General features: G+C 44.3%; 1 protein-coding gene across 7 annotated transcripts in view; it reads right to left on the bottom strand.

Annotated features, from left to right (window-relative positions):
• The window catches only part of NFE2L2 (nuclear factor, erythroid 2-like 2), a 176874-nt gene that overhangs the window by 11166 nt on the left and 144951 nt on the right, over positions 1–20757 (bottom strand). Inside the window, exons 1-2 of one of the 7 annotated variants that reach the window (XM_010859779.1) lie at positions 20122–20514; positions 1318–1441 (exon numbers count right to left, since the gene is read on the bottom strand). The exons of 3 other annotated variants lie outside the window; for them this stretch is intronic. The gene's annotated coding sequence lies outside the window, so the exon portion shown is untranslated. 3 more of the 7 variants (XM_010859782.1, XM_010859775.1, XM_010859781.1) reach the window with 3 other exon arrangements.

Here is a 20757-nt window from a genome sequence, read left to right as displayed (position 1 = left end):
GCTTGCTCAGTCTCCTGCCCCTGCCCCCCGCCCCCATGAGGGAGGGCAGTGCCCCAGCATGCTTGAACCCCTGGAACTCTTAGCTACTCCTGCCACTTCTAAACCCCCTTAATAATCCTTCACCCTCTTTGGATTCTGCATTTGTAAACAAATTATTTATTTTAATCTTAAAGCTCCTTTTCAGGTTTAACTGCTTACAGGTAGCTTTAAAAGGTAAGAAGTGGGCCAGTGATTCAGGCCTCCTGTTTCTTGCTGCCAGCTCAAGACCTGCGTGCCTGTGGAAGGGACAGCGATGAATCTTAGATACGCATATACTGGAATGTACAGAGGCTATCTACAATACTTACCTTTTTTTGGTACATCCTGTTAAAACAACATTACAAAGGGCAGGGGGGGTCTGTTTAATTATTTTTTAGTGTTAACTTTATTCAGTATGAAATATTTCTCAAAATAAGCTACTAATGGCTAAAATGTCACTTTACCAGAATGGTGATAGTTATAATAAAGGTGGTAGTCAAGATTAATAAGATTAGCATACATAAATGGATCATTAATCCAGCAATCCATCGAATACAAACACACAGCTCACCTCTCAGGGACCTGGAACTATGCTAGGTGCTGGGGACACAGAGGTCAACAGAGGACAGTCTCTGATCTCAGTTTCGAGACATGAGGAGAAAAGCATGTAGCGGCCAAGACAGCACAGAGGAAGCGTAACCAAACTGCAGAGACCTCACAGAGGAGCCACAAAGCTCACCGGCCACAGCACATGGACGTCCCACCCACTTAAGCAAGGGGTAAGCTGGGGTTTTCCAAACGTCTAGTCTGTATGAATACTGGAAATCAAAGGAGGCTTTGGAGGTGGGGAAGACAACCCATCTCCACTCGCCCTGCCTTTCTGGTCTCCCCTCTTCGTGGCAGCAATCCTGCCCCCACCCCCAGTTTCTCCCCAGAAGCTCAGATTCTTCAGCACAAGGAAAATTCTCAGAGACTTCCTCCTCGCATGTGGACCTTTCAGTCAGTATGACTCATCTCAGATGAGATGGGAATTACTGCTAATGCCACACTGTCACGGGACGTGGGGACTGGAGGGGCCCAGAGGACGCACACCGCCCCTTTCATTTTCAAACAGGAAAACTGGTCTAAAGGGTGAAATGACTGTCCCGAGATCAAAGGTCAAGGATTCCAAAACTACTATTCTAATTTAGTGGGTCTACTTTTCTAATTTAACATCTAATTTTATGACTCCTGCCCAGTTATTTGGCAGAGGGGAGGAAAACATACATTTTCACTTCGCTCTAATTTTTAAATTTGTACCTCTGGTCCCAGCTTGCCAGTCAGCAGATTCCTTGCAGCTTCTATCTCCACTGGTGTTTGCAAAACACTTCATGGTTTGCAGGAGTGGTCACAGCACAGCATGAGGGAGGTGGCTTATCTTCATCTATGGATGAGCACAATTAGGCTCTGGGTCTCTAGCATCCCTGCCCCAAGTTGGCAAGTGGCAGAGCCAGAACCCCAATCCAGATCTGATGTCCAGCCTGTGGGCACTTCCCACCACCGCAGGACAAAGGCTGCAAACTGCTTCATCCCCGTGCCCTCTGCCCGGTGGGATGCTAAGGCTGAAAGCCAGCTCACTGATGCTCAGACCCGCCAGTCCTGACAACTAGGCAAATCTAGTCAACTGCACAAGCAGAGGTTAGCATTTAAACCAATCTTCCCATAAAGCCAATATTCACCCCCAGTACTTTCTCTGTATATCTTATCTGGGCTTTGTTACAATGGCCCAACTAAACTGCAGACTCCTTCAGGGCATGACAATGTCTTTTTTGATAGATGGCATCTGTATACAGGATACATTTAAAAGCTACAAAAGTAATCTCCCAGTTACCTTTGCCCAAGGCAACCATTGGCATCAGTTTTTTGTGTCCTTAGGAAGATACTCTATTAAATACACACCCACAGGCACATATTTCCCAGGTGGTGCTAGTGGTAAAGAATTTGCCCGCAATGAAGGAGACCTAGGTTCGATCCCTGGGTTGGGACGATCTCCTGGAGAAGGGGATGGCTACCCACTTCAGTATTCTTGCCTGGAGAACTCCATAGATAAAGGAGCCTGGTGGGCTACAGTCCATGGGTTGCAAAGAGTTGGACACGACTGAGGGACTGACACATTTCACAGACACACACACAAGTAGGATATAATCATAACATTCCACACTTAATCTAATTAATCAGTCCCTCATTGGGCTTTTAAATTATTCCTAATCTTTTGCTAGGGCAAATGATGCTACAATGGCTATCTTTGTGCATAAATCATTTCAACAATGTGTAAGGATTACCTATGAGATACTCAGAACTGCTGATCAAGGAATATATACATTTTAATTTATTATACAATGAGAAATGCCCATTTTCCCCACTCTTTTTCCCCAATCATGTGTCCTTCACACCTTGCAGCACATTGGCACATGGTACTCATCCAATAAATACATAGTAATTGTTGATATAAGGTCTCCTATATTAATTTCAGACTCATTTCAAAATCAGCCCTCTCAGTATTTTTAAATTAAGACCATAAAATTGAGACTAAAGAGAATGTACTGTACATAGTTGTCCAGCAAACATTTCTTTAATCACCAGTCTATGTCCAGCCAAGGGAACCTTGGCTGGTGCCTTTGGAGCTGGTAAAACAATCTGCAGGGGCAAGAAACATAAAGGCCACAGTACACACAGGTAGAGGTTAGGGAGTCCTGACAGGTGAAACAAGCAAAACTGGCAACCTCAGTCCTTCTACCAGACAAGGTCAATTCCCAAGAAAAAAACAAGTCAAATACAAATGGAACTACCATATGATCCAGCAATTCCACAGCTGGGTATACATCTGAAGGAAACAAAAACCATTCGAAATAATTTGAAAAGAAAGATATGCACCCGTGCCCACCACAGCATTGTTTACAACAGCCAAGACATGGAAGCAACTGATGGTCCACGAGGAGATGAATGGACGCAGAAGAGACGCTGTCAGTATACACAACGGAACACCACTCAGCCAAAAAACGAGAAAATCCTGCCATTTGCAACAACATGGATGGACCTGGAAGGTATTATGCTTGGTGAAATACGTCAAGTAGAGGAAGACAAATTCTGTTTTCACCTCTATATGAACTCGAAAAAAATAAAACATACAACTGAATATAACAAAACACAGATACAGGGAACAAACTAATGGTTTCCAGTGAAAAGAGGGTTGGAAAGGAGGGGCAAGAAGGGGAAGAGGAGTAAGAGGTACAAACTACGAGTGGTGTAAAGTAAATAAGATACAAAGACACCGTGCACAGCACCAGCAGTACCAGCAATATTCTGCAATAACTTTAAGTGGAGTATCAGCTGTAAAAGAGAAAGCAAGTCCAAGCAGGCTGACTATATCTACTAGCTCTTTGAAGGCCAGGAAAAGGTATTCTGTCTAGGGAAGTGTCTAAGTTGGCTATTAAATTACACTGAACACACAAGTAACTAAGAAGAGAAGACAGTGATCTTGCGGAACACAGACCAGACACCAAGTTAATAAATGAGTATCCCAAAGCCCAGAGATACTAAATGGGTAGCTGACACTAGGTCCCATCTGACTGAGCTGAACCCAGGAAGGGTCATCTGGTCAACTCACAGAAATTAGATTTCAAACTAGACTTTCCAATTGCAATTTCTAGTCCTTAAATTTCTGAAATGCTAGGAATTACTTTGAAAACAGAGGTGTACACAACTGTTGTGTGGCATTTGATCCTGCAACCAAATAGAACCCTGGCCTACAGAACCTTGTCATCTGACCAAAGTCTGCCCTGCATTTTTCTGCAGAGAACTTTCCTTTCCCTACTCCTAATCTCTAAATCCTCCGTGGTATCTAAAAACTATGCCCATACTCAACACAATAGGACTAAAGGGCTTCCAGTTCTAACCCTGACTTCAGGCAGAGCATCTCTGCTACCAAGAGCAAGAAGTGCTTTAAATTAACGTGGAAGCCTGAGAAGTCCCAAATCATGGGGTCAAGGCCATGGGCCCACTGAATGCACATTCCAAACTTGACTGACTCGTCCAAGGGCTCACCAAGACCGAGGGTGACCCCAGAAATAGTTCTACATCTTCTTGGAGAAAGGAAGCCCTTCAAGACAGCAGCTCTTCCATGTGTAATGCTTTCAGAGCACAAACCACTTTCACTTGCATGACCGTGTCAATTAATCCTCACACTACTCTGTGTGAAGATTAGCGAGATGAAGAAATAGGTTCAGAAGGGTTAAATACCAAAGGTCATCTGACTTGTCAACTGCGTCTATAGCGGAAGCAGCCCTCTCAAAACCGGATGGACAGACCTATAAATTAAATCACCATTTAGTGACTCATGCCTCCCTTTCCTCCTCGGTTCCTCAAAAGAGACAAAAAATTCTGGTTTGCTCTCAGGCTGTTCATTTTAGTTGTTGGTGGCTTCTTCTTAAGTCAGTTTTACCAATAAGCAAACAATACCATAAAACGGGCCTAAACTTTTACCAATGATCTCAGGCTACTTACCTAAATAATGAACACATGAAGTCAAGCTCTCAGTCTTTTTCTCAAGGACAAAAGCTGTGGGTCTGGTTTAAAATCTCTCGTTTTGGGAAAAGAACTCCTTAAATGAAAATATGAAAGCCAGATGTATGGAGTTTTCCAAAGTAAGTGCTTGCACAAAGTGTAGGAATTATTTGTACCTTATTACTACTATTCCCCATGGATGTATCATTATACTGCCCAACAAAAATGTATGTGTCAAAGATGGAATCGATCATCCTGTCCACGGGAGATACAATACAAAAATTCTCTCATTGCCTAAAATAATTGCTTTTAAAATCCTTCTATCTGGAACTGGTGGAAGTTCTTTGCAGCTCTGACGCCCATCATGCTTCCAACGCCAAGGAAGCCCAGGACGCAAAGGAATAGGCTGTAAAGCACATTAGGTTCCACACCCATTCACGGTCAAGGCGTGCCATGCTACGGTAACTTTGAACCTCAGTTTCTCCATCTGCAGAAGGACAGGGTTGGGTTAGGTGAGTCCAAAGAGTCCTTCACCTAAACACCTCTGATTCCATGAAGTCAAAAATATAAGCCTGGAACCTACTTTTGAACTTTAGAACAAGCTAATTTCAGCAACTTGTAATAGATGCTCTAAGGCAGTACTTTCCAGTATACATCTAATGCAAGCCATACGTGTGATTTAAACAATTTTAGAGAAAAGGGAAAGTGTTAGTCACTCAGTCACGTCGGACTCTGCGACCCTGTGGCCTAGAGCTCATGAGGTGCCTCTTCCATGAAATTCTCCAGGCAAGAATACTGGAGTGGGTTACCATTCCCTTCTCCAGGGGATCTTCCCAACCCAGGATCAAACCCAGGTTTCCTAAACTGCAGGAGGATTCTTTACTGTCTGAGTCACCAGGGAAGCCCAATACGATTTTAGTAGCCTTACAAAAAATGAAAAAAGTTAATTTGATTTAAACAATATTATTTATTTCACCCAATATATCAAAACATCATTTTACTTTGTAACCAAAAAATGTACATTATTAATGAGCAGTGACAAAGCACTCAATGAACGTAACAAAGATCAAATGACAGGATCCCATGAAATGTGGTCCCACCAAAATAGTTTTATTCAACAGAAAAATATCTTATCCTACTTCTATTTAAAATTTTAAATCATAATTCATTAAAATTAAAAAATGCACACCCTCAGTTACACGAGTCCCATTTCAAGTGCTCAAAAGTGACCAGTAGCAAGTGGCACCTACGGGGCAGGCCCTCCACATTTCTTAGGGCGAATTCTAATGAGCCAGACTCCTCTGTACTGCAGATTATTTTCTGAGAATACAATGGGAACAGTAACCCTTCCAAAGGATGCTAGGTAGTATTTATATTGCTAACCATTGTTTGCAAAAAGCTACTTCAACGATCTGAGAGAGCAAATCTGTGAGTTACTAACAGAGCTCATAATACTACATGGATCACCTTGAGATTAAAGAGCAACGTTATGGTCCAGAGGCCACATGATTACCAGATTACTGCAAAGGTCATCCGGAAGAATGGGTAGAAATGAGGGGTTTGTTGCCTTGTAAAAGAGGGGGAAAAAAGGAATTAGTTTTTTAATTTCCCTTTCCCAGAGAGCAAAGAAGATAATAGAGACCAGTGGGCAGGCCTGCTCATCTCTAGTTTTGTTTGAACTGCTCCTAACTCTACATGTCTGTAACTAAGCTTGCTTTCCCTCCCCCTAACTTTGCAGGAGCTACACTTCCGCACCTATTTTCCTTTGACTCTATATGCTAAATACATCCTGCATCTGGTGTTTACCCTTGGAACACCCTTCCCCTAGCAGTTACGTATCAGAAAGAAGGCAGAGCCACTGAACTGCCAGACTCAATTACTGGGTTACTGACGCCAGCCTGACCATTTGACAAGTCATACACCTTTGTTACTCATCACCGACTCCTGACTGCGAGGCCTCATCTTATACAAGGCCCTGGACTCCTCACGGAGAGGGCACAGTTCTTGGGGCATGAACCTACTGTGTGCCCCTCTCTGCTGGCTGAGAATTAAAGCCACCTTTCCATTTCCTCTGAACTCTCTCTCCGTACTTTTTAATCGGCTTTAGTGGACAAAGAAAGCCAAGATTTTGGCCAGCAACACTATCTGTTCCAGCCAAGGATATGAATTAGTCCTGAGTTTGGAAATTCCATTTCAACTGCTTCCAACGTACACATTTGAACATGCACAAAACCCACTGTTGTTGTCAACGGCCAGGCAGTAATTTGGGCCTCTTAAAAAGGAAATGATAATTAGTACATATGTCCCATTTCATTCTCTTAAAATCAGTACAGGAGTCTTTAACCTTAAATCTTTACAGTTAACTTGCTAAATAAATACGTAAGGACATCGGTGACCTAGTGAGCCTTCACATTAGGATTTGAGAAGGAAAGATCACAGTGTCAGTATAATAAAGCTAGGCAAAGGCAAGTGTGACACAATCCAATAACAGTAAGTGCATTTATCGTGCACTTTCTATGTGTTCGGTACTTTCCAAGCACTCATCTCCATGAGCTCACTTGTACTCAAACCAATTGGCAAGGAAGGTGGTATTATTATCATCTCCTTTTGGGGCAAGGAAACTGAAGCATGGAGAGGTTAAGTGAACTTGCCTGAAGACCCACCTCTAAGAACTCGTCACAGCGAGATCCACCCCCGTTTGTGCTACAGGATCACTCACAGAACAGAGGCCCTTACTCAGCATACCCAAGGCCTCTTCAAGGAGGCCGCACACAGCCATTGTGCCGGGCCGAACTGTACAGGGAGCTCTAAGAAAACCCAGACTAACACCTGTCCTCACAGAACTTTTCCATGTGGGGAAAAGGTATGTGAGTGCCCCTTAAAAATACAGGGGACATGTCAGGGGTGAAGCAGTAATGCTCCCAGTACAGTCAACTGCTGCTGCACGGGTCAAGTGAACACGGGCGGGGCTCAGCCGCTCAGTGGAGTCAGATTGAGACCCTTTAGACTGTAGCCCACCAGGCTCCTGTCCATGGGATGCAACTTCCCAGGCGAGAATACTGGAGTGGGTTTTCATTTTCTCCTCCAGGGGATCTTCCTGACCCAGGGATCGAACCCATGTCTCCTGCTTGGCAGGCGGTTTCTTTACCCGCTGAACCATCAGGGAAGCCCAAATGAACCTAAGAAGCATGTAATTTTGAGGCTTCTGGGTCTAATCACTATATGAAAAATAGAAGGTGAGCTCCAAACTTATTTACATATCACAAATAAGCTTTTATTTACGATAAAAAGTATCATAAAAAAGATTACAAATCACATAGCAACAACGAAGGGCAGTAGGTGCAGAAGTTTTCAGCCATGTTATCTCCCTCATGGGAAGGTGTTTCCCTTTACCATTTCACCTTTTTAAAGAGTTACTTGGCAGCAGTTACTACAAAAGATGTATTTTAATCTTTGAAGACTTAAAGATGGGTTGGGGCTGGGAAGAGGGCAAGGCCACAGGGGTCGGCTCAGTTCACAGCTGGGTTTTGTTGTTCAGTTGCCAAGTGGTGTCTGACTCTTTGTGACCCTCTGGTCTATAGCCTGCCAGGCTCCTCTGTCAGTGGGATTTTCCAGGCAAGAATACTGGAGTGTGTTGCCACGCCCTCTTCCAGGGGATCTTCCTGATCCAGGGATCAAACCCCAGCCTCCTGGATTACAGTGGGATTCTTTACCACTGAGCCACCAGGAAGCCCCACAGCTGGGTTTAACCTTCCACTTCTGCACTCCTACCCACCAACTCTTTCTGTTTGTACAACTTGCCTTTGGACACTGCTCCATTTCTAGGCTCAGAACCCCAGGGTAAGAAGTTCTACAACCTGCAATGAAGTTCACAGAGATGGCTTATCAGTCCACATAAGCAGGACATCTGACGGACAGGCTAGAGGGCCCCACCGAGGAGACAGGGCAGCGTGTGCCCCTCTGTGTCCCAGGGCACGCGTAAGGCCATGCCACGGACTGGTCTTCTGTCTCTGCAACAATCAGGCCCTGACGCGAGACCAGGACAAGCCATAGGGGAATGAGACGCTTACAGCAAAGAATGACAAGGGGCGTGGATTCAGGGAGGGATATTTTTTTCAAGTTGGGCCAAGGAAATCTCAGATCCCATACACTCAAACATCCCCGATGAAGGTGTACACTTTTGATAACAATCCTCAGAGCTGCTGTGTGTATCCTGTGTGCCAGATCTCATGCCCAGGTCAAGTCTTACTTAATTCTACACTGTACATAGGTTCGTCCACATGTAATGATGATGAAACTGAGGCAATCCCACTGTACTATCGCTCAAGCTCTCTGGACCCTGGTTCTCTCCCTACAAATCAGGGATAAGGCTCCGTACCTCACAGGGTGGAGTAAGGAGTCCACAGGACAAAATTAGTATGTGAAAGCACACAGCACCTGGCTGGTGGTGGAATAGCCCCAGAAACTGAAGCTGCCTTCGCCAACATTGCAAGATGCCCACCTCTCTTAGCTCAGGGGGGCACAGAAGCAAAGCCCATGGAAAAGAAAAGACAGGATATTGTCTGTGTTTTCATTCTTGGGTGAATACTGCTAATCCCTAGGGCTGGAAGGCAAGGATGACGCTCTTCCCTCTGAATGAAGATGGTGAGAGCAAGTGGATCGTGGGAAAGGGCAAGAAGAGAGAAACTCCCCTCTGTGTCACCAGGGAAGAAAACAATCCATCCTAAAGGCAACTCGGCAACTTCTGACTCCTTCCTCTCCTTTCATCAGGGGAGTGATGGATACGTTGGCGATGAGTTTCTGTTAAAACCCAGGAACTGCAGGGTGTGCACACTTGAGCACAGATGGTTTCATGATGGAGCTAATGTTAAGAGAAAACTCTACTCCCTCCTTTAAAATGGGGGCGGGGGGCGGTTTAACAAATTTCTCCTTAAAAGGCTAACAAAGGAGGCACAAACTGGAGTATTAATTACAGATCCTTAGTACTGGGCTGATGTCAAGGCATCAGCATTTCTCCGCCCCTAACCTGCCCCAGCAGAGGCCATAATAAACTCCCTGTCCACATCCAGCTCATGTGTCTTACCCTATCCAAAGCCTCCGGTGATTTCCAGATGCCTCATATACATTTGAAACACCACACTTGGGCACCGAAGGCCCCCTCCAGCCCGTTCACCTTTGTAGCCCTACTGCCCAACACACTGACGCAGGCCGGCTCACTCCTGCATGCTTCCCCCGGCTTCCAACTGCAGTTTGAACCAAAACAAATCTTACCGGCTAAAAAAAAGAACAAAAAACAAACTAGATATACCGCTACCTCCTCCAGGATGTTCTCTCTGAGCATCTCAGTTGGAAGCGACATTTTCTCCTCTGTCCTTTCATCTACCACAGATTAAAAACACCAAGTTCCGAGAGGGCAGTAACAGACATGGTCTCACATTTGCTGAGCAACTACTATTAAATAAGCCCCGGGCATGGTGCCAGCCACCAGCTACAAAAATGACTGTGACACAATCCCTACCCTACAGGAGGTCATACCTGAATCAGGAGAGATTGAGATTAATTTATAACTCATTAAGTACTGAAACATCCCCTGCCCTAAAATCCAGGTGTACAAAGAACAAAGGGACTGATTAATGAGGAGGAGGGGCAGTTTGGGAAGCAAATGTCCTCCAAGGAGGACAATATATTTGCTGCATTATCTTGGAAGATTACAACAACCTCATGCCCTGAAAGTTCCCTAGGGCGTGTTACCACCTAATACATATTTGTGGAATGAGTAAGTTAGAGTTAGGCTTAGAATTCAGCATTTTCATTGTGTATCTAAGGTGTCTGGGGTTAAAGAATTACTTAACAAAGGTTTCATATTTAACATCTCTATGACCACAGCTACTAGTCGCAGAAAAATCAACTTCAAATTATTCTTTGGGTACTTGATTAAAAACAAAAATATTATGCCTCAAGAATCTGAAAAACACATTCCTTTAAGTTAACAATAAAACTGATTTTGAGAGAACAGATACAAAAGTATTCTCCAATATGCATTAAGGAATTTTCTAACTTGGATAATATAACAATTAATTCAATATAAATGCAGATTAAGTGTATTTTCTTAGAGGACACTAAGCTGTTTTCCCTCAAGCTGATGGTCAGGAAAAGGATAAGAAAGTGGGCAACCCTGCCTCCTTCCCTATTCTAGACTTTGTTTCTAAACCATCAGTCTATCACCACAATAGCTCAACCTCTTCAGCTGTTCTATAGCTTCCTTTACTATCTTCCCAAACTACTTCAGAAAGTACTGGGCAGAAAAGACAGTCAAGACCCAGAGAGATGGCATATGACCTTTAATGTCACCTTGAAATTTTTAAAAACGTTTAGCTTATCTTTTAGGACCAGTCCCCTGCAGCCATGGGCTGGAGAAAGGGTAAATAGCAGTGCTAACCATCAATGGCTCAAATAAAACTGTTCTGTTTTAAAGGAGCTGGTACAGACACTGAGTAAATCAAATATACTTGGTCCCTCTGGTTTCTAGAACTTTCATCACTTTCTGCATTCTCTCTAACCCCTTCCAGCTCAGAAAAGGAGATGCGAACAGCCTGCCATCTGAGGAGGCAGTGGGCCTCCCTGCAAAGAACAAGGAATATCCTGAGGTTTCCTGAGAACAAACTAATGAATCTTTGTTAAGCAGCCCCTCATGCTTTAGCACCTAACAAAACACCCAGAATCATGAGACACGGGAGGAAAGAAAGAAAGGAGGGACGGCAGTGATTACACTTGCTAAATCCCTGTCCTGCCAGACAGAGTAGCATGGCTTTGGACAAGTTCCCTTACCTCTCTGAATAGGTTTCCTTGTCTGTAAAAAAGGGGTTAATAGCCGCCATCGACACAGATTTATCGTCAAGACCAGGTAAGAGAGACCGTGACCAGGCCCTAGTACAGTACTAACAGCTGTTCAGTAAACGTTCATTTTTTTTCTCCTTTTCTTCCTCCTGAAATTGCCAGTTGCCTATATTCCGATGTCTTCAAACATCTAAAGGCGGGTTCTCTTGACAACGTTGCAAGTGCATTGTCACTTGAAGGGTGAAAGACTGTCCCCTGAGTCTCCATTATCATCCTGGCCAGCACCCACACCGTCACTGCAGCTTGGAGGCACAACGTGTGGTTATCAAGTGAACTCTGGAAGCCCCAGCACAGGGCAAGCGCCACGCCCTGCGGGCCAGAGTCCCACGGGGCAGAGGAAAGGGGACCACATCCACCCACATCTCTCTGGGGAGAAAAGGCTTCATTTATCCCAAGCAAAGCAAGAGATGCGAGGTTCCCTCTGCTCTTAGATACTTTCCCTCTTTTCTGAACCTCCTCCCCCCAAGTTCAAGACCCAGAGGCCCAAGTCTTTCAGCAACACCAAAAACTTGTATATATAATCAATCCCGCTGTGGCATCTTGGAGGCACCTCGTGGCGGGAGGGGCACAGAAACAGCAATGGTGGGATGCTTGTCGAGTCTGGGAACTCCCCGACTGCAGCCTCCATCTGTGTGCTCTTGAGAGGAGTTCCTAACATTCCATTTTTTTGAGTTGCTCTGTGGTCACACGTGGTGCGCTCCACTCACCAGAAGGAATACACAGCACAAATGCGCTGTGGAAGTCAGAATACAGAAGGCACTGCGGTCTATGGGATGCCCATGCCACTTGCCCCTAAGCAGGTATGACAAGTGCCCCAAAGGCAAAGCACTAGATGATTTGGAGAGAAGTCCAAGGACTTTGATGGCAAAGAATGCTCCCATCCTGGCTCCAGTTCTTACCAGCTATGTGATTGCTTTGGTCATTTGCCTAATGGCAACCCACTCCAGTATTCTTGCCTGGAGAATTCCATGGACAGAAGAGCCTGCTGGGCTACGGATCCATGGGGTCACAAAGAGTAGGACATGACTGACCGACTAACACTTTCCGGATCCCTTCCCCATCCTGCCCCTGCTCCGTCCCCGGGCTCCCTTCCCAGCTACAATCCACCAAGACTCTGGGAGAGGGAAAGAGGCTGAGGATGGGAGGCAGAGCCCCTCTCTCCATGGTCCCAGCTCCTTGAATTCCGCCTGTTCTCTCTGCCCCTCCAGCCCCAGGACTGGCAGGTGGCTTCCTGAGGCTGGCTGGCTGGTTTCTCGGCTCACCTATATAATTAATTTCTTATATAAAATCCTTCTGCTTGAAATACTTGTGCTTTCTAGTTCTTAAACCAAGCTCTGGACTGCTGCTTAGCATCTCCAAAGAATTTTCTCAGTAACAACAAACCTACCTCAACAGGGTGGTTTAAAGAACTAAAGACAGTGAGCGTAAACAGCACAAGTAAATACCCCAAATGCTTCCCCTTTTCTCACGTGAGGGACCCAAGCACGAGGTGCACGCTGAGGAGCAAATCAAAGAGCTACCGAAGAGACCAAAGAGGCGTATCCCTCCTGGGTTCATTACAAGGAATCTTTTAAACCAATTTTCCTCCCAACCTCTCCCCTTTACTTCCAGAACTTTTTTTCCAAGTGAAAAGTAACCTGGAATCCCCACTGCCCTAAGGATCCTCCCAAACATGCAGCCTGGTAAAGAAGTTTCTAGCACATGGTGAACCTTTGTCTCTGCAGGAAAAGAAAGAACCTGATCCCACAGTTTGGTTCTTACTCTCGGCCTGGTCTCAGCTTGGGAGCCAAAGGAGGAAGAACACAGGAGCTGGGGGTGGGAGAGGAGCCCGGCTAGCACGAAATTCACTGCCCCGGCTCTTGTCCTCTGGAGTTGGTTTCTCAATGGACATTTTAATCATGTCTCACTGAGAAGCCCCAAGAAAAAATGATGTCTTCAAAAACTGACAGTTTTTCCTAGTGCAAGAAAAAAAATGACAGTTTTCATTTTTGGTGGTTTTCATTACCAGGATTGTAATGATTAAAATAATTTTGGGAGGGCTAGGTCAAAAACATTCAGGGTTCTTCAATACTCTCTAGCCACAGTAGCAAGACTCCCTTGCTCTAGGACTGTAAAACCAAGCAGCAAAACGCTCATGTTCTTAAGCTGACCCTCCGACACTGGGACACACCTCTTCCTATTCTGTTCACAGGAGGCCACAGAACCGGATCTACCCTTGCTCCCTGCGGTTCTGCAGGAATTCTGCAATCCAGAATTCCCTGGGGATAGGCTGGGCTCTGCCTCCAGGGGTGATACTACAATTCTGTGCTGAAGCCGAGCAGACAAAAGGCCGGCAAATCTGAAGTAAAGCAAACGTCTATACTGTTTATCAGCAGGCCGCTCCATACACGCTCAACAGTGCCCGTGCCTCCCACACAAACACGAGGGTGGGGTGGCACTACCCGCCCCGGACATCGGCTCTGTCCTGCAAAGGGCGGAAAGGGCATTTAATAGGAAGGATCACTCACTGAAATACAAGTCTGCACTGCATACAGCCTGTGTGTTAACACCAAAATTCTTCTGTTTTAAGGTATCAATACTTTAAACACATATGTATATCATTCAGCACAAAATAAATGAAAGAACAGTACTGCTTTTTAAATCTTAAAGCAATAATAGGAGGGACATATTAAAAGAATTTCAAACTACTGATGACTAGAGTTAGAAAAGCAGACAGCTCTCAAAGGAAGACTAAATGTACCCCTCCAGTGGGTGATGGCTCGGGAAAGACTGGATCTGGGCCGCACAAAAGAGGAGCCTAAAGACTGAAAGAAATGGGTGCCGGCTTGGAGCACCCACTCCCTGCTGGGCCTGTTCCCACGCTGCCTCAAGGCAGGGCTGAGACAGTTCCAGAAGGTCCTGAACCATACCCTCCAGTGTGATGCACAACACACACACACACACAAACTCGCAAACAATTCAGAAGTTAGCCCTGGTTTCCAAATGTGTAAACCAGAAACCACCCAGGTAAGTACAAATGGTAGCCACGGGGGTCAGAATATAAAGTTGACTTTACGAAGCATATACAGAGAATCAAAAAGCTGAGTTGCTAAAAGTGGCCTTGTAGATTGCAGTTTTTGTTTTTAAATATTTATTGGGCCACGCTGGGTCTTAGTTCTGAAACAGAGAAATCTTCTAGCTGTAGCACGCAGGTTCTTAGTTGTGGCAGGTGAGCTCTAGCTCCCTGACCGAGGACTAAGCCCAGGCCCCTGCACTGGGAGCTTGGAGCCCTTGCCTCTGGACTGCCAGGGGAGTCCCAGATCGAAGGTTTTGTTTTTTACTGGAGGAAGATAAGGAGGCCCAGGGATGCAGAGCTTGGAGCTTCGTGGGGGGAGGCAGTATCGCACCCCAGCTTCCAGGCTCTCCATCCTCCCCAGTGCCTCACACTGGTCCTCACTGCCTTCTCTACATGACTCCCAAATAATCTACACTGCAGGTTATCAGTCACCACACTCCTGACCAAACAGAGGAATTCTACTAAAATCATCACCCAAATCTCCATGAGGGATTACAGAGCGCAAGTTATATTTACTGAATTTCAAACATTCACCAGGTGCCTTAAACACAGTTCTCAGATGTAGGTTATTAATCTCAAGGCTGTGAAGGTCAGTGATCAAACATAAAAACACTTCCTTTCATGAATTAAGCAACATCCTAACCAGATTTTCTAAATCCCTACAGACATACCTTCCACGGGTACCAAGCACCGTGCCAACTCCTCCAGAACACTGGTTCTCAATCTACTTGCATGATGGAATTCCTTCAGAGGTTTGAAAAAGATACTGATGCTCCACCCACAGAGATTTTAATTTAACGAGACATGTGGCCTGGGCATCAGTATTTGAAATATGGGTGGCGACTCTAACATATAGCACATTTTAAGAACCACTGCTATCAGGAGCAAATATATATATCAAGTAGAAACAACCCAAATGGCCATGAACTGAGGAGGGGACAAATAATATGTAGTGTATCCATATAATGGAATAGTATTCAGCAATCAAATGTACAAAGTCCTGATATATGATACAATATGGTCAAACTATGTAAACATGTTAAGTTAAAGAAGCCAGCCACACAGAACCACCCAGGCTATGATTCCATTTATATGAAATATCCAGGAGACAAATCCATAGAGATAAGAGTATAATGAGTGGTTACTAGGAACTAAGAGAGCTGAAGGGAAATGGAGGGTGGCTGCTAATGGGTCTGGGGTTTCTCCCTGGAGTGATGAAAATGTTCTAAAACTGACTGTGCTGATGATGGTACACTCTGAATACACTCGGTCACCTAACTGCCCACTTTAAATGGGTGGGCTGTATGGGGCTTACATCTCCTAAATCTATTTAAAGAACAGACAAAATAAATTCTCTGCCCAGCTCTCAAGGAACTTATAATCGAACTGTTAAGAACAGATACATGTATAAGACAGGTATCGGAGATTTTAAAAAGTGATTGAGAACTGCCTAATGCAGAAAATAAACTCTTAAGTTTGGAAGAAGGCTTCAAAGCCAAAATCATCTGACAGTTTTCTTTTCTTACCCGATTATTCTTCTCTGATTTGAAGAAAAGCAACGGAGAGGCTGGATCTCATCAGTATGCTGTCGATGTCACAGGGCTGGGAGTCTCAATTATCCAAGTTTGTGAGAAAAAGAATGACTGATTAACGCTGCCAGGGCATTTTTTTTAATCCTTCAGGATACAGGCTGTTGGGAATTCCCTGGGGGCCCAAGTGGTTAGGATTCAGGGCTTTCGCTGCTGGCCTGGGTTCAATCTCTGGTCAGGGAAGATCCCCGCAAGCCATCCAGAGCTCCGAAACACCCAAACGACAATAACAACAGCAAAAGCAAAATACAGGCTGCTGATGAATGACAGTGACTTTCAATAATCAACAAGGTCTTTGAAGGATGGATTTGGTACTCTAAGTATCTCTTATGTCCTGGCTTTGTCTTCACTTCTACCGCAGTTTGGGCCAAATAAACTTAGATGCTCACGCGCAGAGAAAGATTGTATAAGGCTCTGAAGGTGTTATATGCCAGGACATATGCCAGGAAGCTCAGCCTGGTGCTCTGTGATGACCTAGGGGTGAGATGGGAGGGAGGTCCCAGAGGGAGGGGACATACGTATACTTATAGCCGCTTCGCACTGTTGTTCAGCAGAAACTAACACAATACTGTAAGGCAATTATACTCCAATTTTTAAAAAAGTGCTTCCAATCCTCAGTGTTCCTAAAATTCTTTATAGTAATAGTTAAAAAGTGTTTACTGTGGCAGGGGCTGACACAGAGAAAACTCCAACTTTAGGCAAGATAGGATTTTGTTTAGCAATCTTTGTCTTGGCGAGCAAAGTTAGTATAAGAACACTTGTATTTTTCTAATACTTTTTGGGAATGTTATACACTTGAATGTATTTTTTGCTCTCATTTCCAGAAAACATACCATTATCAATGAAAGATGCCTTGGTCTGTATCTTAGAGCCCTTTTAATAAATGTTTGTTAGAGCATATTTAAAAGCAGCTGGTAATTACATTTTTAAAACTCACAGATATCTTATTATCAGAATATAAACTCTATTCTCCATTCTACAGTAAACTTAAACATATAGCCATTGGTGAAGGAAGCTGGTTGAATATCGCCTTTAGTACATTTATCCTCCTACACCCTGCTATCTGGGCTTCCCCGGTGGCTCAGTGGGAAAGAATGTGCCTGCCATGCAAGAGACAGGGGTTCGATCCCTGACTCAAGAAGATCCCCTGCAGAAGGAAATGGCAACCCAGTTCAGTATTCTTGCCTGGGAAATCCCATGGAGAGAGGACTCCACGGGGCTACAGTCCATGGGGTCGCAAAGTCGGACACAACTTAGCAACTAAAGAACGACAACCCTGCTGTGCAGCAACAGAGTCCAGCAAACTTTCAGAAGTGGCTGGGCCAGGCTTTTAAATGTGCTGGGAGTTGTCAGATTAATTTTTAGGCAAATTATCCACGGAATCCTAAAAACCCTGCAGTATCCTTAACAAACACAAACAAGACAATAATAATTCTGAGAACAATCTGTTTAAAGATAAGGACTAAGAAATATTTAATTTTGAAATGTACTAGTCACAAAACCCCAAGAAGGCTTCAATTTGAGCCCTTATGCCTGCTTCAATTCAGAAATGCCGCAACAGGAGATGAGTGTTTAATTTGAACCAACAGGTTTCCACTAGTTGTGTTCAACTCAAATTCTCCCCATTCTCTCCACTTTCCTTCAACCAGGATTAACCCTGTCTGTCCCACTCTTCACCATATTCACTACCAAACATCTTCATTACCAAACTTATTTTTGACCACTATTTCCAGATAAAAAGAGCCAATGGAACAGGAGAATGTACCAACTAACAAGGCAAATAAAATTAAAGTCACCAGGAGCTAAGAGATTTGAAAAACAGTCCCTGAAAAATGTAAGGCAGAATCTCAGATACTGCTGAAATATCAGAAATTTTAAAAACTATTATTAAATTAAGAAATGGTCCTGCCTCTCTAAATCAAACCCCGGGAGGCCTCTTAGTCTTCCTTAAAAGTTTCCCATGCGATAGGTCCAATGACTGGTTGTATTTACTTTCACTGTATTCAAGGTTGACCTCACCCCTCACAAACAGTTATTAAATTTCTTGGTAACTGGAAAAGGTGCAAAGATTACTCTTTTAAATTCCTACCTGTCCTTCTTGTAGTTTTTCTCGATTTGTCCATTTTTTCAAGCGTAAGAGTTTCCTTCTGTTTAAAGTTAACTAGTCTTGGTCCACTTCGGAAGTGGAGTCCTTCTACCAGGGTTTGAATCCCACCTCTGCCACTCAATAGTTGAGTCACTTTAAGCAGGACCCAGGCCCCTGACTGCTTTATGCCTCTTTCCTCACCTAGAAACTGGAGACAGTATTTCCTACAGGGTGACTGTGAAATTATACATGTGAAGCAATTATCATACTGCCTGGCACACAAGTGTCCAATAACTCATCTACGATTATCTTAGTGCCAAACTCCTCCTGAATCTGAGAATTTGCACTGACGCGTTAACCCCAGATGAAGGAAAAATCAAAGAAGAAATATTATTTACACAAAACCCCCTTTAAATGTGTTCCACCAGTAGAGAGGAAATTCCCAGGGGGAAAATAAGTGCTCCTAGCCCACAGAGGCTTTTTTTTTCTCATGCAGCTCTGTAAGTATAATTCGTCCTGAATAAAAATAAAGACAAATAATGTATTTGGCTTTCAATTCTTCCCGGTTATCCTAAAGAAAGTCAGATTTTGGGGTTTCCCCTCCCAGCACTGTTTATAAAAACCCAAGTTGACAAGAAAGAGTCCAAAATGACCCAAGCTACTTTTAATGCAGAAAGACTCAGTTACATTTTTATCCTCCTACGATCTTTCACAATCTCTCAAGAGGTTTTTTTCCAAATATCTAAAAAGTCAAGTTGTTCTTTGCTCAACCTTCTGGAGATGAGAGGGATGCCCTATTTTTCTTTAAAAGTTACCTTATCTAGTCCAAGATCAACTTCATTCCTCATATGCAAAAATACTTTCTCCAAGACAGCTTTGAAAATGGTAATGGATGATTCCTTCCAGAAGCTAATGGAAATTCAGAATGTAAAACGCTACTGCTCTTCATCAACACCTCCTCTGCACAAAGGGGGGAGAACTTTCACCCCTGTACCACCTCGCACCTGGTGTTTCTTTGACAAAAGGTTAGAATCCACTTATGACTCTGTCCAAATCTTCCTGGACTACAAAGATGTAATATGAATCTTAGTTACAGACATGACATTAACTCTTTTATTCCATTTTCTTTTATAGTCTTCACATATGCAAGCTGAGGTCTGATTACAAAGGGTGGAAAGGGAGTTACCTTAACAAACATAACTGGAAAGTTCACATTTAAAAGAAAGAGCAGTGAAGATGTTTTACCCACCTTTGCATACAGAATGTTAAATTATATAGTTAAGAAAGAAATAAAACTTCAGTAATATAACACTCTAGGCTACATTCCTGAATCTAGGAAAACTAAAGTCTATTAGCATCATATATCCTTTGGTCATACAGATTATTAAAGAAATGGCTATAGGGATTGAACAGCAGCTAAATCGGAAAGCACAATTTACTTCTTCATATCGTGGGGAGGAAGGAATACAATCTTATTCATTACTGGGGGAAAGTTCAAGACAAACAGCTTCAAGGGGAAAAAAGGCACAATCAGTACATTGTCAATAACTCAAAACCTTACTTCAGGATTAGTCTACAGCTTGATGTTTAAGAGCTTAAATATATTTACCGTTCCTATTAGGTTACACATTTCCTTGAACTAAATATTTTTCCAAAGAACGCATTCACACACACAAATTGGAAATTATCTACTCCTTTAAAAAGTCCCTACAAAATATATACAGAAACTTGTTTCCACATTTGCGACATTTACAGAACTTGTTAGCAAAGCTTTATGAGACACAGCTGTCCCACCCTCTGCCCTCTCAAAAGAAGTAACATACTAGGAAAGCAACTGAGGCAAAGCACGCAAAAGAGAAACAATGTATGAAAGCACAAAATTTAGTAACAGCCTAAAAACAACAGAAATGCTAATCTACACTCGAAATTCTTACCCTTGACAGCAGAGAACAGAATATCCTGCCTTAAACATTTTGGAATTGTAATTCCGAAACGCTAAATCCAAAGACAAAGCCGCCCTGGGGAAAATAACAATTGCGCAACAGATCAACAGCTCCAACTTGTCCCTTGGCCTCGGCGCGGCAAGGTTTGCACGCTACAAAGCAGGAAAGGGCCCACTGAGGGCCGCCGTGACAGCCAACCGGCCACTGTCACGGCGCCGGGACCACGCTCGCGGCGTGCGCCATCGGGAGACACAGCGCCGGGATCGAGAAGCCGCGGGGAGCTGTGGGGAGGAGGGGAGCGAAGCCGCGTCGGACTTGAGAGTCCACCGCCCCGCCCGCCCTTGCCGGGGTATTGCTAGGGGCCGACTCAAGAGTTCTACGAGCCCGAACCTTTCCCTCCGGGCGAGGCAGCGCGCAGGGCAGGGTTCGATCGCCGTACGTCGGGGAAACCGAGTGCGCTGGGCGCTTGGTGACCTCCGCCTGCCCCCACCCTGGGAGCTGGGCATTTTCGCCAAGTGACCTAAGGGCGATCGCAAGGCTGGACTGATTGATCACTCTGCCTAGGAGAACCCTCAGCAGGGTAACAGCGCCGCGGCTCGCGCCCTCGGAGGTCTTGGGCAGAGGGGC

This window comes from Bison bison, unplaced genomic scaffold (genome assembly GCF_000754665.1).
Source record: "Bison bison bison isolate TAMUID 2011002044 unplaced genomic scaffold, Bison_UMD1.0 scf7180017864460, whole genome shotgun sequence".
Taxonomy (NCBI): domain Eukaryota; kingdom Metazoa; phylum Chordata; class Mammalia; order Artiodactyla; family Bovidae; genus Bison; species Bison bison.
The sequence above is the reverse complement of the archived record's forward strand: the minus strand, read 5'-3'. Positions and strand labels throughout refer to the sequence as shown.